At 53.0% G+C, this 21,655-nt stretch overlaps 1 pseudogene; it reads right to left on the bottom strand.

Moving 5' to 3' along the window:
* The window catches only part of LOC121844244, a 52,001-nt pseudogene extending 32,552 nt beyond the window's left edge, over nucleotides 1-19,449 (bottom strand).
* Nucleotides 19,450-21,655: the final 2,206 nt, after the last annotated feature.

Here is a 21,655-nt window from a genome sequence, read left to right as displayed (position 1 = left end):
CGCCCCTCAATTCAGAATACAGGATGCCACCCCCAGTAAATGAGAAAATGTCAATCTTCGTGATCAATAATGTTGTTGTTTTTTAAACACAATCCTGGTACCAATCGTTTCCTGTATTCCACCAGATGTATGTCCTTGAAATGGTTATTTTCTAAATCGCTCACAGAAGAAGTTGTGAGGATTATATAGTTGGTACTGGGAGCCTGCAGTACCCCGGTTGGCCTTCAAGTCGAGATAGTCAACGAGAGGGGCAGCACTGAGCAAGTCTGCAACATCTCTTCCTGGAGTAGGTCAAACTGCGCATGTTAATGTCTATATAATTCTCCCCCATAAGACACCATCTTAGCCAGCTAAAACCGACTTCCTGACCTTAGCCAGCTAAAACCGACTTCCTGACCTTAGCCAGCTAAAACCGACATCCTGACCGTAGCCAGCTAAGGACACATCTGGTCCTGTCAGTACTGTGTCTGGGGGATCAGCATGGTCCTGTCAGTACTGTGTCTGGGGGGTCAGCATGGTCCTGTCTGGGGGGTCAGCATGGTCCTGTCTGGGGGTTCATCATGGTCCTGTCTGGGGGGTCAACATGGTCCTGTCTGGGGGGTCAGCATGGTCCTGTCTGGGGTGGTCAGCATGGTCCTGTCTGGGGGGGGTCAACATGGTCCTGTCTGGGGGGTCAGCATGGTCCTGTCTGGGGGTTCAGCATGGTCCTGTCTGGGGGGTCAACATGGTCCTGTCTGGGGGTTCAGCATGGTCCTGTCTGGGGGTCAACATGGTCCTGTCTGGGGGGGTCAGCATGGTCCTGTCTGGGGGGGTCAGCATGGTCCTGTCTGGGGGGTCAGCATGGTCCTGTCTGGGGGGTCAGCATGGTCCTGTCTGGGGGGGTCAGCATAGTCCTGTCTGGGGGATCAACATGGTAGATGACCAGTCTCTACTAACTGTCTTCACACTGGGCAGACTAGGTTTCTCACTGAGTTCCCTGAATTCCTATCGGACCTTGTAGTCATAGCAGATAATATTCTAATCTTTGGTGACTTTAATATTCACATGGAAAAGTCCACAGACCCACTCCAAAAGGCTTTCGGAGCCATCATCGACTCAGTGGGTTTTGTCCAACATGTCTCTGGACCCACTCACTGTCACAGTCATACGCTGGACCTAGTTTTGTCCCATGGAATAAATGTGGTGGATCTTAATGTTTTCCTCATAATCCTGGACTATCGGACCACCATTTTATTACGTTTGCAATTGCAACAAATAATCTGCTCAGACCCCAACCAAGGAACATCAAAAGTCGTGCTATAAATTCACAGACAACACAAAGATTCCTTGATGCCCTTCCAGACTCCCTCTGCCTACCCAAGGACGCCAGAGGACAAAAATCAGTTAACCACCTAACTGAGGATCTCAATTTAACCTTGCGCAATACCTAGATGCAGTTGCACCCCTAAAAACTAAAAAAATTCTCATAAGAAACTAGCTCCCTGGTACACAGAAAATACCCGAGCTCTGAAGCAAGCTTCCAGAAAATTGGAACGGAAATGGCGCCACACCAAACTGGAAGTCTTCCGACTAGCTTGGAAAGACAGTACCGTGCAGTACCGAAGAGCCCTTACTGCTGCTCGATCATCCTATTTTTCTAACTTAATTGAGGAAAATAAGAACAATCCGAAATTCCTTTTTGATACTGTCGCAAAGCTAACTAAAAAGCAGCATTCCCAAGAGAGGATGACTTTCACTTTAGCAGTGATAAATTCATGAACTTCTTTGAGGAAAAGATTATGATTATTAGAAAGCAAATTACGGACTCTTCTTTAAACCTGCGTATTCCTCCAAACCTCAGTTGTCCTGAGTCTGCACAACTCTGCCAGGACCTAGGATCAAGAGAGACGCTCAAGTGTTTTAGTACTATATCTCTTGACACAATGATGAAAATAATCATGGCCTCTAAACCTTCAAGCTGCATACTGGACCCTATTCCAACTAAACTACTGAAAGAGCTGCTTCCTGTGCTTGGCCCTCCTATGTTGAACATAATAAACGGCTCTCTATCCACTGGATGTGTACCAAACTCACTAAAAGTGGCAGTAATAAAGCCTCTCTTGAAAAAGCCAAACCTTGACCCAGAAAATATAAAAAACTATCGGCCTATATCGAATCTTCCATTCCTCTCAAAAATTTTAGAGAAGGCTGTTGCTCAGCAACTCACTGCCTTCCTGAAGACAAACAATGTATACGAAATGCTTCAGTCTGGTTTTAGACCCCATCATAGCACTGAGACGGCACTTGTGAAGGTGGTAAATGACATTTTAATGGCATCGGACCGAGGCTCTGCATCTGTCCTCGTGCTCCTAGACCTTAGTGCCGCTTTTGATACCATCGATCACCACATTCTTTTGGAGAGATTGGAAACCCAAATTGGTCTACACGGACAAGTTCTGGCCTGGTTTAGATCTTATCTGTCGGAAAGATATCAGTTTGTCTCTGTGAATGGTTTGTCCTCTGACAAATCAACTGTAAATTTCGGTGTTCCTCAAGGTTCCGTTTAGGACCACTATTGTTCTCACTATATATTTTACCTCTTGGGGATGTTATTCGAAAACATAATGTAAACTTTCACTGCTATGCGGATGACACACAGCTGTACATTTCAATGAAACATGGTGAAGCCCCAAAATTGCCCTCGCTAGAAGCATGTGTTTCAGACATAAGGAAGTGGATGGCTGCAAATTTTCTACTATTAAACTCGGACAAAACAGAGATGCTTGTTCTAGGTCCCAAGAAACAAAGAGATATTCTGTTGAATCTGACAATTAATCTTAATGGTTGTACAGTCGTCTCAAATAAAACTGTGAAGGACCTCGGCGTTACTCTGGACCCTGATCTCTCTTTTGAAGAACATATCAAGACCATTTCAAGGACATCTTTTTTCCATCTACGTAACATTGCAAAAATCAGAAACTTTCTGTCCAAAAATGATGCAGAAAAATTAATCCATGCTTTTGTCACTTCTAGGTTAGACTACTGCAATGCTCTATTTTCCGGCTACCCGGATAAAGCACTAAATAAACTTCAGTTAGTGCTAAATACGGCTGCTAGAATCCTGACTAGAACCAAAAAATTTGATCATATTACTCCAGTGCTAGCCTCTCTACACTGGCTTCCTGTCAAAGCAAGGGCTGATTTCAAGGTTTTACTGCTAACCTACAAAGCATTACATGGGCTTGCTCCTACCTATCTCTCTGATTTGGTCCTGCCGTACATACCTACACGTACGCTACGGTCACAAGACGCAGGCCTCCTAATTGTCCCTAGAATTTCTAAGCAAACAGCTGGAGGCAGGGCTTTCTCCTATAGAGCTCCATTTTTATGGAACGGTCTGCCTACCCATGTCAGAGACGCAAACTCGGTCTCAACCTTCAAGTCTTTACTGAAGACTCATCTCTTCAGTGGGTCATATGATTGAGTGTAGTCTGGCCCAGGAGTGGGAAGGTGAACGGAAAGGCTCTGGAGCAACGAACCGCCCTTGCTGTCTCTGCTTGGCCGGTTCCCCTCTTTCCACTGGGATTCTCTGCCTCTAACCCTATTACAGGGGCTGGGTCACTGGCTTACTGGGGCTCTCTCATGCCATCCCTGGAGGGGGTGCGTCACCTGAGTGGGTTGATTCACTGTTGTGGTCATCCTGTCTGGGTTGGCGCCCCCCCCTTGGGTTGTGCCGTGGCGGAGATCTTTGTGGGCTATACTCAGCCTTGTCTCAGGATGGTAAGTTGGTGGTTGAAGATATCCCTCTAGTGGTGTGGGGGCTGTGCTTTGGCAAAGTGGGTGGGGTTATATCCTTCCTGTTTGGCCCTGTCCGGGGGTGACCTCGGATGGGGCCACAGTGTCTCCTGACCCCTCCTGTCTCAGCCTCCAGTATTTATGCTGCAGTAGTTTATGTGTTGGGGGGCTGGGGTCAGTTTGTTATATCTGGAGTACTTCTCCTGTCCTATTCGGTGTCCTGTGTGAATCTAAGTGTGCGTTCTCTAATTCTCTCCTTCTCTCTTTCTTTCTCTCTCTCGGAGGACCTGAGCCCTAGGACCTGAGCTCCAGGACTACCTGACATGATGACTCCTTGCTGTCCCCAGTCCACCTGGCCATGCTGCTGTTCCAGTTTCAACTGACCTGAGCCCTAGGACCATGCCCCAGGACTACCTGACATGATGACTCCTTGCTGTCCCCAGTCCACCTGGCCATGCTGCTGCTCCAGTTTCAACTTCCACCTGACTGTGCTGCTGCTCCAGTTTCAACTGTTCTGCCTTATTATTATTCGACCATGCTGGTCATTTATGAACATTTGAACATCTTGGCCATGTTCTGTTATAATCTCCACCCGGCACAGCCAGAAGAGGACTGGCCACCCCACATAGCCTGGTTCCTCTCTAGGTTTCTTCCTAGGTTTTGGCCTTTCTAGGGAGTTTTTCCTAGCCACCGTGCTTCTACACCTGCATTGCTTGCTGTTTGGGGTTTTAGGCTGGGTTTCTGTACAGCACTTTGAGATATCAGCTGATGTACGAAGGGCTATATAAATAAATTTGATTTGACTAGGTCCTGACATAATAACAGATTCTAAGGAGGGAGGGAGGGTACTGTACTGTGTCGGGGGGTCAGCATGGTCCTGTCTGGAGGGGGTCAACATGGTCCTGTCTGGGGGATCAGCATGGTCCTGTCTGGGGGATCAGCATGGTCCTGTCTGGGGGGTCAACATGGTCCTGTCTGGGGGGTCAGCATGGTCCTGTCTGGGGGGCCAGCATGGTCCTGTCTGGGGGTCAACATGGTCCTGTCTGGGGGATCAACATGGTAGATGACCAGTCTCTACTAACTGTCTTCACACTGGGCAGACTAGGTCCTGACATAATAACAGATTCTAAGGAGGGAGGGAGGGTATTGTACTGTGTCGGGGGGGGTCAGCATGGTCCTGTCTGGGGGGTCAGCATGGTCCTGTCTGGGGGTCAGCATGGTCCTGTCTGGGGGGTCAACATGGTCCTGTCTGGGGGGTCAGCATGGTCCTGTCTGGGGGTTCAGCATGGTCCTGTCTGGGGGGTCAACATGGTCCTGTCTGGGGGTCAGCATGGTCCTGTCTGGGGGGTCAGCATGGTCCTGTCTGGGGGGTCAGCATGGTCCTGTCTGGGGGTCAACATGGTCCTGTCTGGGGGGTCAGCATGGTCCTGTCTGGGGAGTTCAGCATGGTCCTGTCTGGGGGGTCAACATGGTCCTGTCTGGGGGTCAACATGGTCCTGTCTGGGGGATCAGCATGGTCCTGTCTGGGGGCCAGCATGGTCCTGTCTGGGGGGTCAACATGGTCCTGTCTGGGGGGTCAGCATGGTCCTGTCTGGGGGGTCAGCATGGTCCTGTCTGGGGGTTCAGCATGGACCTGTCTAGGGAGGTCAGCATGGTCCTGTCTGGGGGTCAGCATGGTCCTGTCAGTACTGTGTCTGGGGGGTCAGCGTGGTCCTGTCTGGGGGTCAGCATGGTCCTGTCTGGGGGGTCAGCATGGTCCTGTCTGGGGGGGTCAGCATGGTCCTGTCTGGGGGGTCGGCATTGTCCTGTCTGGGGGATCAACATGGTAGATGACCAGTCTCTACTAACTGTCTTCACACTGGGCAGACTAGGTCCTGACATAATAACAGATTCTAAGGAGGGAGGGAGGGTACTGTACTGTGTCGGGGGGGGGGGTCAGCATGGTCCTGTCTGGAGGGGGTCAACATGGTCCTGTCTGGGGGATCAGCATGGTCCTGTCTGGGGGGTCAGCATGGTCCTGTCTGGGGGGTCAACATGGTCCTGTCTGGGGGATCAACATGGTCCTGTCTGGGGGTCAGCATGGTCCTGTCTGGGGGCCAGCATGGTCCTGTCTGGGGGGTCAGCATGGTCCTGTCTGGGGGTCACCATGGTCCTGTCTGGGGGTCAACATGGTCCTGTCTGGGGGATCAACATGGTAGATGACCAGTCTCTACTAACTGTCTTCACACTGGGCAGACTAGTTCCTGACATAATAACAGATTCTAAGGAGGGAGTGAGGGTACTGTACTGTGTCGGGGGGGGTCAGCATGGTCCTGTCTGGGGGGTCAGCATGGTCCTGTCTGGTGGGGTCAACATGGTCCTGTCTGGGGGATCAGCATGGTCCTGTCTGGGGGATCAGCATGGTCCTGTCTGGGGGGTCAACATGGTCCTGTCTGGGGATCAGCATGGTCCTGTCTGGGGGGTCAGCATGGTCCTGTCTGGGGGGCCAGCATGGTCCTGTCTGGGGGGCAGCATGGTCCTGTCTGGGGGTTCAGCATGGTCCTGTCTGGGGGGTCAACATGGTCCTGTCTGGGGGTCAGCATGGTCCGGTCTGGGGGGGTCAACATGGTAGATGACCAGTCTCTACTAACTGTCTTCACACTGGGCAGACTAGGTCCTGACATGATAACAGATTCTAAGGAGGGAGGGAGGGTATTGTACTGTGTCGGGGGGGGTCAGCATGGTCCTGTCTGGGGGTCAGCATGGTCCTGTCTGGGGGGTCAGCATGGTCCTGTCTGGGGGGTCAGCATGGTCCTGTCTGGGGGGTCAGCATGGTCCTGTCTGGGGGGTCACCATGGTCCTGTCTGGGGGTCAGCATGGTCCTGTCTGGGGGTCAGCATGTCCTGTCTGGGGGTCAGCATGGTCCTGTCTGGGGGTCAGCATGGTCCTGTCTGGGGGGTCAGCATGGTCCTGTCTGGGGGGTCAGCATGGTCCTGTCTGGGGGGGTCAGCATGGTCCTGTCTGGGGGGTCAACATGGTAGATGACCAGTCTCTACTAACTGTCTTCACACTGGGCAGACTAGGTCCTGACATAATAACAGATTCTAAGGAGGGAGGGAGGGTATTGTACTGTGTCGGGGGGGGTCAGCATGGTCCTGTCTGGGGGGTCAGCATGGTCCTGTCTGGGGGGTCAGCATGGTCCTGTCTGGGGGGTCACCATGGTCCTGTCTGGGGGGTCAGCATGGTCCTGTCTGGGGGTCAGCATGGACCTGTCTGGGGGTCAACATGGTCCTGTCTGGGGGTTCAGCATGGACCTGTCTGGGGATCAACATGGTCCTGTCTGGGGGGTCAGCATGGTCCTGTCTGGGGGTCAGCATGGTCCTGTCTGGGGGGTCAGCATGGTCCTGTCTGGGGGTCAGCATGGTCCTGTCTGGGGGTCAGCATGGTCCTGTCTGGGGGATCAACATGGTAGATGACCAGTCTCTACTAACTGTCTTCACACTGGGCAGACTAGGTCCTGACATAATAACAGATTCTAAGGAGGGAGGGAGGGTACTGTACTGTGTCGGGGGGGGGGGGGTCAGCATGGTCCTGTCTGGAGGGGGTCAACATGGTCCTGTCTGGGGGATCAGCATGGTCCTGTCTGGGGGTCAGCATGGTCCTGTCTGGGGGGTCAACATGGTCCTGTCTGGGGGATCAACATGGTCCTGTCTGGGGGGTCAGCATGGTCCTGTCTGGGGGGCCAGCATGGTCCTGTCTGGGGGTCAGCATTGTCCTGTCTGGGGGTCACCATGGTCCTGTCTGGGGGGTCAACATGGTCCTGTCTGGGGGATCAACATGGTCCTGTCTGGGGGATCAGCATGGTCCTGTCTGGGGGATCAGCATGGTCCTGTCTGGGGGGTCAACATGGTCCTGTCTGGGGGATCAGCATGGTCCTGTCTGGGGGTCAGCATGGTCCTGTCTGGGGGGCCAGCATCGTCCTGTCTGGGGGGCAGCATGGTCCTGTCTGGGGGGGTCAGCATGGTCCTGTCTGGGGGGTCAACATGGTCCTGTCTGGGGGTCAGCATGGTCCTGTCTAGGGGGTCAACATGGTCCTGTCTGGTGGATCAGCATGGTCCTGTCTGGGGGATCAGCATGGTCCTGTCTGGGGGGTCAACATGGTCCTGTCTGGGGGATCAGCATGGTCCTGTCTGGGGGGTCAGCATGGTCCTGTCTGGGGGGCCAGCATCGTCCTGTCTGGGGGGCAGCATGGTCCTGTCTGGGGGGGGTCAGCATGGTCCTGTCTGGGGGATCAGCATGGTCCTGTCTGGGGGCCAGCATCGTCCTGTCTGGGGGGCAGCATGGTCCTGTCTGGGGGGTCAGCATGGTCCTGTCTGGGGGGGTCAACATGGTCCTGTCTGGGGGTCAGCATGGTCCTGTCTGGGGGGTCAGCATGGTCCTGTCTGGGGGCCAGCATCGTCCTGTCTGGGGGGCAGCATGGTCCTGTCTGGGGGGTCAACATGGTCCTGTCTGGGGGATCAGCATGGTCCTGTCTGGGGGTCAGCATGGTCCTGTCTGGGGGCCAGCATCGTCCTGTCTGGGGGGCAGCATGGTCCTGTCTGGGGGGTCAGCATGGTCCTGTCTGGGGGTCAACATGGTCCTGTCTGGGGGTCAGCATGGTCCTGTCTAGGGGGTCAACATGGTAGATGACCAGTCTCTACTAACTGTCTTCACACTGGGCAGACTAGGTCCTGACATAATAACAGATTCTAAGGAGGGAGGGAGGGTATTGTACTGTGTCGGGGAGGGGGTCAGCATGGTCCTGTCTGGGGGGTCAGCATGGTCCTGTCTGGTGGGGTCAACATGGTCCTGTCTGGGGGATCAGCATGGTCCTGTCTGGGGGATCAGCATGGTCCTGTCTGGGGGGTCAACATGGTCCTGTCTGGGGGATCAGCATGGTCCTGTCTGGGGGGTCAGCATGGTCCTGTCTGGGGGGCCAGCATCGTCCTGTCTGGGGGGCAGCATGGTCCTGTCTGGGGGGTCAGCATGGTCCTGTCTGGGGGGGGTCAACATGGTCCTGTCTGGGGGTCAGCATGGTCCTGTCTAGGGGGTCAACATGGTAGATGACCAGTCTCTACTAACTGTCTTCACACTGGGCAGACTAGGTCCTGACATAATAACAGATTCTAAGGAGGGAGGGAGGGTATTGTACTGTGTCGGGGAGGGGGTCAGCATGGTCCTGTCTGGGGGGTCAGCATGGTCCTGTCTGGGGGGTCAGCATGGTCCTGTCTGGGGGGTCAGCATGGTCCTGTCTGGGGGGTCAGCATGGTCCTGTCTGGGGGTCAGCATGGTCCTGTCTGGGGGGTCAGCATGGTCCTGTCTGGGGGGTCAGCATGGTCCTGTCTGGGGGGTCAGCATGGTCCTGTCTGGGGGTCACCATGGTCCTGTCTGGGGGGTCAGCATGGTCCTGTCTGGGGGTCAGCATGGTCCTGTCTGGGGGGGGTCACCATGGTCCTGTCTGGGGGGTCAGCATGGTCCTGTCTGGGGGGCAGCATGGTCCTGTCTGGGGGTCAGCATGGTCCTGTCTGGGGGTCAGCATGGTCCTGTCTGGGGGGTCAGCATGGTCCTGTCTGGGGGGTCAGCATGGTCCTGTCTGGGGGGTCAGCATGGTCCTGTCTGGGGGTCAACATGGTAGATGACCAGTCTCTACTAACTGTCTTCACACTGGGCAGACTAGGTCCTGACATAATAACAGATTCTAAGGAGGGAGGGAGGGTATTGTACTGTGTCGGGGGGTCAGCATGGTCCTGTCTGGGGGGTCAGCATGGTCCTGTCTGGGGGGTCAGCATGGTCCTGTCTGGGGGTCAGCATGGTCCTGTCTGGGGGGTCAGCATGGTCCTGTCTGGGCGGGGTCACCATGGTCCTGTCTGGGGGGTCAGCATGGTCCTGTCTGGGGGTCAGCATGGTCCTGTCTGGGGGGTCAGCATGGTCCTGTCTGGGGGGTCAGCATGGTCCTGTCTGGGGGGTCAGCATGGTCCTGTCTGGGGGGTCAGCATGGTCCTGTCTGGGGGGTCAGCATGGTCCTGTCTGGGGGGTCAACATGGTAGATGACCAGTCTCTACTAACTGTCTTCACACTGGGCAGACTAGGTCCTGACATAATAACAGATTCTAAGGAGGGAGGGAGTGTAATGTACTGTGTCGGGGGGGGTCAGCATGGTCCTGTCTGGGGGGTCAGCATGGTCCTGTCTGGGGGATCAACATGGTAGATGACATGTCTCTACTAACTGTCTTCACACTGGGCAGACTAGGTCCTGACATAATAACAGATTCTAAGGAGGGAGGGAGGGTACTGTACAGTGTCGGGGGGTCAGCATGGTCCTGTCTGGGGGTCAGCATGGGCCTGTCTGGGGGGTCAGCATGGTCCTGTCTGGGGGATCAACATGGTAGATGACCAGTCTCTACTAACTGTCTTCAAACTGGGCAGACTAGGTCCTGACATAATAACAGATTCTAAGGAGGGAGGGTACTGTACAGTGTCGGGGGGGGTTCAGCATGGTCCTGTCTGGGGGTCAGCATGGTCCTGTCTGGGGGGTCAGCATGGTCCTGTCTGGGGGGTCAGCATGGTCCTGTCTGGGGGATCAACATGGTAGATGACCAGTCTCTACTAACTGTCTTCACACTGGGCAGACTAGGTCCTGACATAATAACAGATTCTAAATATGTCGCTGGGCGGGCACACACTGAGTGTGTCGTTTTGGCACACACTGATTGAATTTCTCCAGGTAAATATTCTCTCAGGCCACGGCTGGTAGCTGTGCTGCTGCCTGCTGGGTAATAACATCCTCAGTCAGCGTAATGTGTGTGTGTGTGTGTGTGTCAGAGTAATGTGTCTCTTACTGTTAGTAAGACATGGAAATCTGGGGAAGGGAGGGAGAGGAGAGGAGAGGAGAGGAGAGGAGGGAGGGAGGGAGGGAGGGAGGGAGGGAGGGGAGGGAGGGAGGGAGGGAGGGAGGGAGGGAGGGAGGGAGGGAGGGAGGGGGGAGGGAGGGAGGGAGGGAGGGAGGGAGGGAGGGAGGGATCAGTGTCAGTCTGTCTACAATACAGACTGCTTCTCCATCAGTGTCAGTCTGTCTACAATACAGACTGCTTCTCCATCAGTGTCAGTCTGTCTACAATACAGACTGCGTCTCCATCAGTGTCAGTCTGTCTACAATACAGACTGCTTCTCCATCAGTGTCAGTCTGTCTATAATACACAGTGCACTACTTTAGACCAAATGGCACCCTATCCCCTACACAGTGCACTACTTTAGACCAAATGGCACCCTATCCCCGACACAGTGCACTACATTAAACCAAATGGAACACTATTCCCCATATAGTGCACTACTTTAGACCAAATGGCACCCTATCCCGACACAGTGCACTACTTTAAACCAAATGGAACACTATTCCCCATATAGTGCACTACTTTAGACCAAATGGCACCCTATTCCCTACACAGTGCACTACTTTAGACCAGGGAAGTGCACTACCTAAAGGCAACGTGTCAAACTTATTCCACGGAGGGCCGAGTGTCTGAGTTTATCGATCCACCCACAACCAGGTAAGGAACTCCCCTCATCTGGTTGTCTCAGTAAGGAACTCTCCTCACCTGGTTGTCTCAGTAAGGAACTCCCCTCACCTGGTTGTCTCAGTAAGGAACTCCCCTCACCTGGTTGTCTCAGTAAGGAACTCCCTCACCTGGTTGTCTCAGTAAGGAACTCCCTCACCTGGTTGTCTCAGTAAGGATCTCCCTCACCTGGTTGTCTCAGTAAGGAACTCCCTCACCTGGTTGTCTAGGTCTCAGTAAGGATCTCTCCTCACCTGGTTGTCTCAGTAAGGAACTCCCTCACCTGGTTGTCTCAGTAAGGAACTCTCCTCACCTGGTTGTCTCAGTAAGGAACTCCCTCACCTGGTTGTCTCAGTAAGGATCTCCTCACCTGGTTGTCTCAGTAAGGAACTCCCTCACCTGGTTGTCTAGGTCTCAGTAAGGATCTCTCCTCACCTGGTTGTCTCAGTAAGGAACTCCCTCACCTGGTTGTCTCAGTAAGGAACTCTCCTCACCTGGTTGTCTCAGTAAGGAACTCCCATCACCTGGTTGTCTCAGTAAGGAACTCCCCTCACCTGGTTGTCTCAGTAAGGAACTCCCTCACCTAGTTGTATCAGTAAGGAACTCCCCTCACCTGGTTGTCTAGGTCTCAGTAAGGATCTCTCCTCACCTGGTTGTCTCAGTAAGGAACTCCCCTCACCTGGTTGTCTCAGTAAGGAACTCTCCTCACCTGGTTGTCTCAGTAAGGAACTCTCCTCACCTGTTTGTCTAGGTCTCAGTAAGGAACTCCCTCACCTGGTTGTCTAGGTCTCAGTAAGGAACTCCCCTCACCTGGTTGTCTCAGTAAGGAACTCCCTCACCTGGTTGTCTCAGTAAGGAACTCTCCTCACCTGGTTGTCTCAGTAAGAAACTCCCCTCACCTGGTTGTATCAGTAAGGAACTCTCCTCACCTGGTTGTTTCAGTAAGGAACTCCCTCACCTGGTTGTATAGGTCTCAGTAAGGAACTCTCCTCACCTGGTTGTCTAGGTCTCAGTAAGGAACTCTCCTCACCTGTTTGTCTAGGTCTCAGTAAGGAACTCCCCTCACCTGGTTGTCTAGGTCTCAGTAAGGAACTCTCCTCACCTGTTTGTCTAGGTCTCAGTAAGGAACTCCCTCACCTGGTTGTCTAGGTCTCAGTAAGGAACTCTCCCTCACCTGGTTGTCTCAGTAAGGAACTCCCCTCACCTGGTTATCTCAGTAAGGAACTCCCTCACCTGGTTGTCTAGGTCTCAGTAAGGAACTCTCCTCACCTGGTTGTCTCAGTAAGGAACTCCCCTCACCTGGTTGTCTCAGTAAGGAACTCCCTCACCTGGTTGTCTCAGTAAGGAACTCCCTCACCTGGTTGTCTAGGTCTCAGTAAGGAACTCCCCTCACCTGGTTGTCTAGGTCTCAGTAAGGAACTCCCTCACCTGGTTGTCTCAGTAAGGAACTCCCCTCACCTGGTTGTCTCAGTAAGGAACTCTCCTCACCTGGTTGTCTCAGTAAGAAACTCCCTCACCTGGTTGTATCAGTAATGAACTCTCCTCACCTGGTTGTATCAGTAAGGAACTCTCCTCACCTGGTTGTCTCAGTAAGGAACTCCCTCACCTGTTTGTCTAGGTCTCAGTAAGGAACTCCCCTCAGCTGGTTGTCTCAGTAAGGAACTCCCTCACCTGGTTGTCTAGGTCTCAGTAAGGAACTCTCCTCACCTGGTTGTCTAGGTCTCAGTAAGGAACTCCCCTCACCTGGTTGTCTAGGTCTCAGTAAGGAACTCTCCTCACCTGGTTGTCTCAGTAAGGAACTCCCTCACCTGGTTGTCTCAGTAAGGAACTCCCCTCACCTGGTTGTATCAGTAAGGATCTCCCCTCACCTGGTTGTCTAGGTCTCAGTAAGGAACTCCCTCACCTGGTTGTCTCAGTAAGGAACTCCCCTCACCTGGTTTTCTAGGTCTCAGTAAGGAACTCCCCTCACCTGGTTGTCTCAGTAAGGAACTCTCCTCACCTGGTTGTCTAGGTCTCAGTAAGGAACTCTCCTCACCTGGTTGTCTAGGTCTCAGTAAGGAACTCCCCTCACCTGGTTGTCTAGGTCTCAGTAAGGAACTCTCCTCACCTGGTTGTCTTAGTAAGGAACTCCCTCACCTGGTTGTCTCAGTAAGGAACTCTCCTCACCTGGTTGTCTCAGTAAGGAACTCCCTCACCTGGTTGTCTCAGTAAGGAACTCCCCTCACCTGGTTGTCTCAGTAAGGAACTCCCCTCACCTGGTTGTCTAGGTCTCAGTCAGGAACTCCCCTCACCTGGTTGTCTAGGTCTCAGTAAGGAACTCTCCTCACCTGGTTGTCTCAGTAAGGATCTCCCCTCACCTGGTTGTCTCAGTAAGGATCTTCCCTCACCTGGTTGTCTAGGTCTCAGTAAGGAACTCCCTCACCTGGTTGTCTCAGTAAGGAACTCCCTCACCTGGTTGTCTCAGTAAGGAACTCCCTCACCTGGTTGTCTCAGTAAGGAACTCCCTCACCTGGTTGTCTCAGTAAGGAACTCCCTCACCTGGTTGTCTCAGTAAGGAACTCCCTCACCTGGTTGTCTCAGTAAGGAACTCCCTCACCTGGTTGTCTCAGTAAGGAACTCCCCTCACCTGGTTGTCTCAGTAAGGAACTCCCCTCACCTGGTTGTCTCTCCACCTGGGTCTCAGTAAGGAACTCCCCTCACCTGGTTGTCTCAGTAAGGAACTCCCCTCACCTGGTTGTCTCAGTAAGGAACTCCCTCACCTGGTTGTCTAGTACTTAATTGAAAGGAAAAACCCAACACTTGCAAACACTAGGCCCTCCATGGAATGAGATTTGACAGCTCTCCTCTCCTCTCCTCTCCTCTCCTCTCCTCTCCTCTCCTCTCCTCTCCTCTCCTCTCCTCTCCCTCTCCTCTCCTCTCCTCTCCTCTCTTCTCTTCTCTTCTCTTCTCTTCTCTTCTCTTCTCTTCTCTTCTCCTCTCCTCTCCTCTCCTCTCCTCTCTCCTCTTCCTCTCCATCTGTGGTTTTATCCCCAACACATTAAGGGAGATTTGTTTCCTGCCTCACGCTCATCATTTGCAAATTGCATATTAATGCCTCATTAGGCTTTTAATTATGCTACATTTATTCAGACATCATTCCTAATTCATTTATCCTCCCCTGTTTGCAGCGTTCCCCGGTCTAATCTTGACAAGTTGGATTTGATTCCCTAGTTTAAATGTGTCATCAATTACACATGAAAATAGGTAGTAGGTAGCAGGTAGTTCTCTACTGTAGGAAGCTAGGAGATAATTATCAAGGCATTAGTAGGTAGTTATCTTCTGTAGGAAACTAGGAGATAATTATCAAGGCATTAGCAGGTGTAGGAAACTAGGAGATAATTATCAAGGCATTAGAAGGTAGTTCTCTACTGTAGGAAACTAGGAGATAATTAGGAAGATAATGTCTCATGGGAACATTGTGTTCTCCCCTCTCTCTTTCGTTCTTCTCTTATCTCTCTAAGACTTAGGTGTAGCTGAAACCTTGGCGACAGAGCGGTGATTGATTCTCAGAGTGTTATTAGAGAACAGCCAGCCAATAGTTCTCTCACTGTAGGGTTAAACAGTGGGGATCATTGGTGTCTGGTCCAAGGGTTAAACAGTATCATGGGTGGTGTCTGGTCCAACAGGGTTAAACAGGGGGATCCTGTGGTGTCTGGTTCAACAGGGTTAAACCGTGGGGATCATGGGTGGTGTCTGTTCAACAGAGTTCCGTGGGGATCATGGTGGTGTCTGGTTCAAGGGTTAAACAGTGGGGATCATGGGTGGTGTCTGGTCCAACAGGGTTAAACAGTGGGATCATGGGTGGTGTCTGGTTCAACAGAGTTAAACCGTGATTGGGTGGTGTCTGGTTCAACAGGGTTAAACAGTATGTGTCTGAGAAACAGCCAGGGTGGTGGTGTCTGGTTCAACAGGGTTAAACAGTGGGGATCATGGGTGGTGTCTGGTCCAACAGGGTTAAACAGTGGGGATCATGGGTGGTGTCTGGTTCAACAGGGTTAAACAGGGGGATCATGGGTGGGGGTTAAACAGTGGGGATCATGGGTGGTGTCTGGTTCAACAGGGTTAAACAGGGGGATCATGGGTGGTGTCTGGTTCAACAGGGTTAAACAGGGGGATCATGGGTGGTGTCTGGTCCAACAGGGTTAAACATGGGTGGTGGGTTCAACAGGGTTAAACAGGGGGATCATGGGTGGTGTCTGGTCAACAGGGTTAAACAGTGGGGATCATGGGTGGTGTCTGGTCCAACAGGGTTAAACAGGGGGATCATGGGTGGTGTCTGGTCCAACAGGGTTAAACAGGGGATCATGGGTGGTGTCTGGTTCAACAGGGTTAAACCGGGGGATCATGGGTGGTGTCTGGTTCAACAGGGTTAAACAGGGGGGATCATGGGTGGTGTCTGGTCCAACAGGGTTAAACAGGGGGATCATGGGTGGTGTCTGGTCCAACAGGGTTAAACAGTGGGGATCATGGGTGGTGTCTGGTTCAACAGGGTTAAACCGTGGGGATCATGGGTGGTGTCTGGTTCAACAGGGTTAAACAGTGGGGATCATGGGTGGTGCTCTAACACGTAGACTGGATTAGGTGTGGAAGTGGACCTGACTGGATGTGCTTATGTAAGAGAGGAAGACAGATAGACAGACAGACAGACTTTCTCTCTCTCTCTGTTTGTCTGTGTGAGCAGTCAGTGTCTGTCTGTCTATCTGTCTGTCTCTCTCTCTGGAGGAGGAGGAGGAGGAGGAGAGGAGAAGAGAAGAGGAGGAGAGAAGAGGAGGAGAGGAGGAGGAGAGGAGGAGAGGAAGGGGAAGAGGGGAGGAGAAGAGGGGGAGAGAAGAGGAGGAGGAGAAAGAGGAGAGGAGGAGGAGGAAGGAGGAGAGGAGAAGGAGGAGGAGAAGGAGGAGAGGAAGGGGAAGAGGGGAGGAGAAGAGGGGGAGAGAAGAGGAGGAGGAGAGGAAGAGGAGAGGAGGAGGAGGAAAGGAGGAGAGGAGAAGGAGGAGGAGAAGGAGACGAGGGAGGAGAGGAGGAGGAGAGAATGAGAGGAGGAGTAGAGGGAGGAGGAGAGGAGAGGAGGAGGAGAGGAGAGGAGGAGGAGGGGAGGAGGAGGAGAGGAGGAGTAGAGGAGGAGGAAGAGAAGGGGAGGAGGGCTGACAGCTCCATTTTGATGAGTCAATCCCAACCTCTGAATAAAGTGATGGGAACAGCAGAGCAAGAGGAGGGGAGGAGAGGAGGAGGAGAGGAGGAGGAGGAGGGAGGAGGAGAGGAGGAGTAGAGGAGAGGAGGAGGAGGAGGAGGGGGAGGAGGAGGAGGAGGAGGAGGAGAGAGGAGAGGAGAGGAGGAGGAGAGGGGAGGAGGAGGAGGAGAGGAGGAGGAGGAGGAGAGGAGGAGGAGAGGAGGAGGAGGAGAGGAGGAGGAGGAGGAGGGGCTGAGAGCTCCATTTTGATGAGTCAATCCTCTGAATAAAGTGATGGGAACAGCAGAGCAAGCTGTTTCTCAGCCTCCCGCAGGAGAGAATATTTACATAAAAGATGTTACTTCCTTTCCCAGGCTGCACCTCCCTTGGTTAGCTTCCCTCTCCCTGCACGCCCTGGGAGCTAGTGACTGAACGTGTGTCCGTGTGTGTGTGTGTGTGTGTTCCACAATGTGCTGCGTGTAAAACCCATAATGAGGGCTCCACCAGGCAGCATAATATAACAAACACAGCACCTCTGGGAAAAACAGCAACAGCATGTTCTGTAATACCAGGAAGAGAAATCACATGGACGTCCCCCCAAACTTGGTTCAGGAGACGCCAGGATTAGATCAACAACTTATTTAATAACTACAACAACAACGTGAAGGTGTGAAAGACAATCCTCCCTGGTCCATGGCTGAGTCCCAAAAGGCATCCTAGTCCCTATACAACACACTGTTGTTAACCAGAGGCCTGCGGGGCTAAAGTAGTGCACACGATAGGGAAAAGGGTGACATGACATGAACAGAACCCAGACCAGCTCTAGAGGTCTCTTTAGGAGGAGAGGAGAGGAGAGGAGAGAGGGGAGAGGAGGAGGGAGTTGGGGAGGAGAGGAGGAGAGGAGAGGAGAGGAGAGGAGAGGAGAGGAGAGGAGAGAGGAGAGGAGGAGAGGAGGAGAGGGGAGAGGAGAGGAGAGGAGAGGAGAGGAGAGGAGAGGAGAGGAGAGGAGAGGAGAGGAGAGGAGAGGAGAGGAGAGGAGAGGAGAGGAGAGGAGAGGAGAGGAGAGGAGAGAGGAGAGGGGAGAGGAGGAGGGGGGGGGTGGGGAGGAGAGGAGAGGAGAGGAGAGGAGGAGAGGAGAGGAGAGGAGAGGAGAGGAGAGGAGAGGAGAGGAGAGGAGAGGAGAGGAGAGGAGAGGAGAGGAGAGGAGAGGAGAGGAGGGGAGAGGAGAAGAGGGGAGAGGAAAGGAGAAGAGAAGAGAAGAGAGGAGGAGAGGAGAGGAGAGGAGAGGAGAGGAGAGGAGAGGAGAGGAGAGGAGAGGAGAGGAGAGGAGAGGGGAGAGGAGAGGAGAGGAGAGGAGAGGAGAGGAGAGGAGAGGAGAGGAGAGGAGTAGGGGAGGGGAGGAGAGGAGAGGAGGAGAGATGTTAACCAGGGGTCTGGTCAGTAGTAACAGTGCTGTTAACCAGGGGTCTGGTCAGTAGTAACAGTGATGTTAACCAGGGATCTGGCAGTACTCACCAGTCTGGTCAGTAGTAACAGTGATGTTAACCAGGGGTCTGGTCAGTAGTAACAGAGATGTTAACCAGGGGTCTGGTCAGTACTCACCAGTCTGGTCAGTAGTAACAGTGATGTTAACCAGGGGTCTGGTCAGTACTCACCAGTCTGGTCAGTAGTAACAGAGATGTTAACCAGGGGTCTGGTCAGTACTCACCAGTCTGGTCAGTAGTAACAGTGATGTTAACCAGGGGTCTGGTCAGTAGTAACAGAGATGTTAACCAGGGGTCTGGTCAGTACTAACACCAGTCTGGGTCAGTAGTAACAGTGATGTTAACCAGGGGTCTGGTCAGTAGTAACAGAGATGTTAACCAGGGGTCTGGTCAGTAGTAACAGTGATGTTAACCAGGGGTCTGGTCAGTACTCACCAGTCTGGTCAGTAGTAACAGTGATGTTAACCAGGGGTCTGGTCAGTAGTAACAGAGATGTTAACCAGTCTGGTCAGTAGTAACAGTGATGTTAACCAGGGGTCTGGTCAGTACTCACCAGTCTGGTCAGTAGTAACAGTGATGTTAACCAGGGGTCTGGTCAGTACTCACCAGTCTGGTCAGTAGTAACAGAGATGTTAACCAGGGGTCTGGTCAGTACTCACCAGTCTGGTCAGTAGTAACAGAGATGTTAACCAGGGGTCTGGTCAGTACTCACCAGTCTGGTCAGTAGTAACAGTGATGTTAACCAGGGGTCTCTGGTCAGTACTCACCAGTCTGTCAGTAGTAACAGTGATGTTAACCAGGGGTCTGGTCAGTACTCACCAGTCTGGTCAGTAGTAACAGTGATGTTAACCAGGGGTCTGGTCAGTACTCACCAGTCTGGTCAGTAGTAACAGAGATGTTAACCAGGGGTCTGGTCAGTACTCACCAGTCTGGTCAGTAGTAACAGAGATGTTAACCAGGGGTCTGGTCAGTAGTAACAGTGATGTTAACCAGGGGTCTGGTCAGTACTCACCAGTCTGGTCAGTAGTAACAGAGATGTTAACCAGGGTCTGGTCAGTACTCACCAGTCTGGTCAGTAGTAACAGTGATGTTAGCCAGGGGTCTGGTGTTCCTCCCAGTCCAGACACTCCATTGACCGTCTCTACTTGGAAGGTGTAGTTGGCGTGTGTGGCAAAGTCCAGAATAGCCACCGAGGTCCCGGTGAGGCCCAGGAGGCGAGGTACGAAGCGCAGGTCGGTCTCACACGGCTCACAGTCCTCCTCGCCACCGGAGCGCCACTGCCACAGCGCTGGCACATGATGTTATAAGTCAGGTCCTTCCTGCCACCACTGTCGCTAGGCGGAGACCAGGTGAGGAATAGAGCCGTCTCGTTAATGAGAGAGATCAGGTTCCTGGGGGCCGATGGAGCGCCTGGAGAGAGAGGGAGAGAGAGACCAGGTGAGGAATAGAGCCGTCTCGTTAATGAGAGAGATCAGGTTCCTGGGGGCCGATGGAGCGCCTGGAGAGAGAGGGAGAGAGAGACCAGGTGAGGAATAGAGCCGTCTCGTTAATGAGAGAGATCAGGTTCCTGGGGGCCGATGGAGCGCCTGGAGAGAGAGAGGGAGGGGGGGGAGGGAGGAGGGAAGAGAGGTTTTCTCCTTGTTAATGAGAGAGAGGGGGAGGAGGGGAGGGAGAGTTTTCTCCTTGTTAATGAGAGAGAGGATGGGAGGGAGGGAGGAAGGAGGAAGGGAGGAAGGGAGAGAGTTTTCTCCCTTGTTAATGAGAGAGAGGATGGGGAGGGAGGGAGGAAGGAGGAAGGGAGGGAGGGAGAGAGTTTTCTCCCTTGTTAATGAGAGAGAGGATGGGAGGGAGGGAGGAAGGAGGAAGGGAGGGAGGGAGAGAGTTTTCTCCCTTGTTAATGAGAGAGAGGAGGGAGGGAGGAGGAAGGAGGAAGGGAGGGAGGGAGAGAGTTTTCTCCCTTGTTAATGAGAGAGAGGAGGGGAGGGAGGGAGACCATCATCACTGATCAGGACTGTCTTTTCTAAATCCCAAACCACAATGTGCTCCCTTCACTGCCTTAGTTAAAGCCTCCCTTTCTCCTTGTTAATGATCCCATGCCCACTGCCTTAGTTAAAGCCTCCCTGTTCTCCTCCCTGATCCCATGCCCACTGCCTTTTTAAATCCCTGTTCTCTGCCCTAGAACCACAATGTGATCCCTGCCACTGCCTTAGTTAAAGCCTCCCTGTTCTCCTCCCTTGATCCCATGCCCACTGCCTTAATTAAAGCCTCCCTGTTCTCCTCCCTTGATCCCATGCCCACTGCCTTAGTTAAAGCCTCCCTGTTCTCTGCCCTTGATCCCATGCCCACTGCCTTAGTTAAAGCCTCCCTGTTCTCCTCCCTTGATCCCATGCCCACTGCCTTAGTTAAAGCCTCCTGTTCTCCTCCCTTGATCCCATGCCCACTGCCTTAGTTAAAGCCTCCCTGTTCTCTCCCTTGATCCCATGCCCACTGCCTTAGTTAAAGCCTCCCTGTTCTCTGTCCTCCCCACTGCCCCTTGATCCCATGCCCACTGCCTTAGTTAAAGCCTCCCTGTTCTCTCCCTTGATCCCACTGCCTTAGTTAAAGCCTCCCTGTTCTCCTCCCTGACCCCATGCCCACTGCCTTAGTTAAAGCCTCCCTGTTCTCTGTCCTTGATCCCCATGCCCACTGCCTTAGTTAAAGCCTCCCTGTTCTCTTGATCCCATGCCCACTGCCTTAGTTAAAGCCTCCCTGTTCTCCACTCCTGATCCCACTGCCTTAGTTAAAGCCTCCCTGTTCTCTGTCCTTGATCCCATGCCCACTGCCTTAGTTAAAGCCTCCCTGTTCTCTGTCCTTGACCCCATGCCCACTGCCTTAGTTAAAGCCTCCCTGTTCTCCTCCCTTGATCCCATGCCCACTGCCTTAGTTAAAGCCTCCCTGTTCTCCTCCCTTGACCCCATGCCCACTGCCTTAGTTAAAGCCTCCCTGTTCTCTGTCCTTGACCCCACTGCCTTAGTTAAAGCCTCCCTGTTCTCCTCCTTGACCCATGCCAACTGCCTTAGTTAAAGCCTCCCTGTTCTCTGTCCTGACCCCCCACTGCCTTAGTTAAAGCCTCCCTGTTCTCTGTCCTTGACCCCACTGCCTTAGTTAAAGCCTCCCTGTTCTCTGTCCTTGATCCCATGCCCACTGCCTTAGTTAAAGCCTCCCTGTTCTCTGTCCTCCCCACTGCCTTAGTTAAAGTGTCCTTGATCCCATGCCCACTGCCTTAGTTAAAGCCTCCCTGTTCTCCTCCCTTGACCCCATGCCCACTGCCTTAGTTAAAGCCTCCCTGTTCTCCTCCCTTGATCCCACCCACTGCCTTAGTTAAAGCCTCCCTGTTCTCCTCCCTTGACCCCATGCCCACTGCCTTAGTTAAAGCCTCCCTGTTCTCCTCCCTTGATCCCATGCCCACTGCCTTAGTTAAAGCCTCCCTGTTCTCCTCCCTTGATCCCACTGCCTTAGTTAAAGCCTCCCTGTTCTCTGTCCTTGATCCCATGCCCACTGCCTTAGTTAAAGCCTCCCTGTTCTCCTCCCTTGACCCCATGCCCACTGCCTTAGTTAAAGCCTCCCTGTTCTCCTCCTTT

This window comes from Oncorhynchus tshawytscha, unplaced genomic scaffold (assembly GCF_018296145.1).
Source record: "Oncorhynchus tshawytscha isolate Ot180627B unplaced genomic scaffold, Otsh_v2.0 Un_contig_15681_pilon_pilon, whole genome shotgun sequence".
In the NCBI taxonomy this organism is placed as follows: domain Eukaryota; kingdom Metazoa; phylum Chordata; class Actinopteri; order Salmoniformes; family Salmonidae; genus Oncorhynchus; species Oncorhynchus tshawytscha.
The sequence above is the reverse complement of the archived record's forward strand: the minus strand, read 5'-3'. Positions and strand labels throughout refer to the sequence as shown.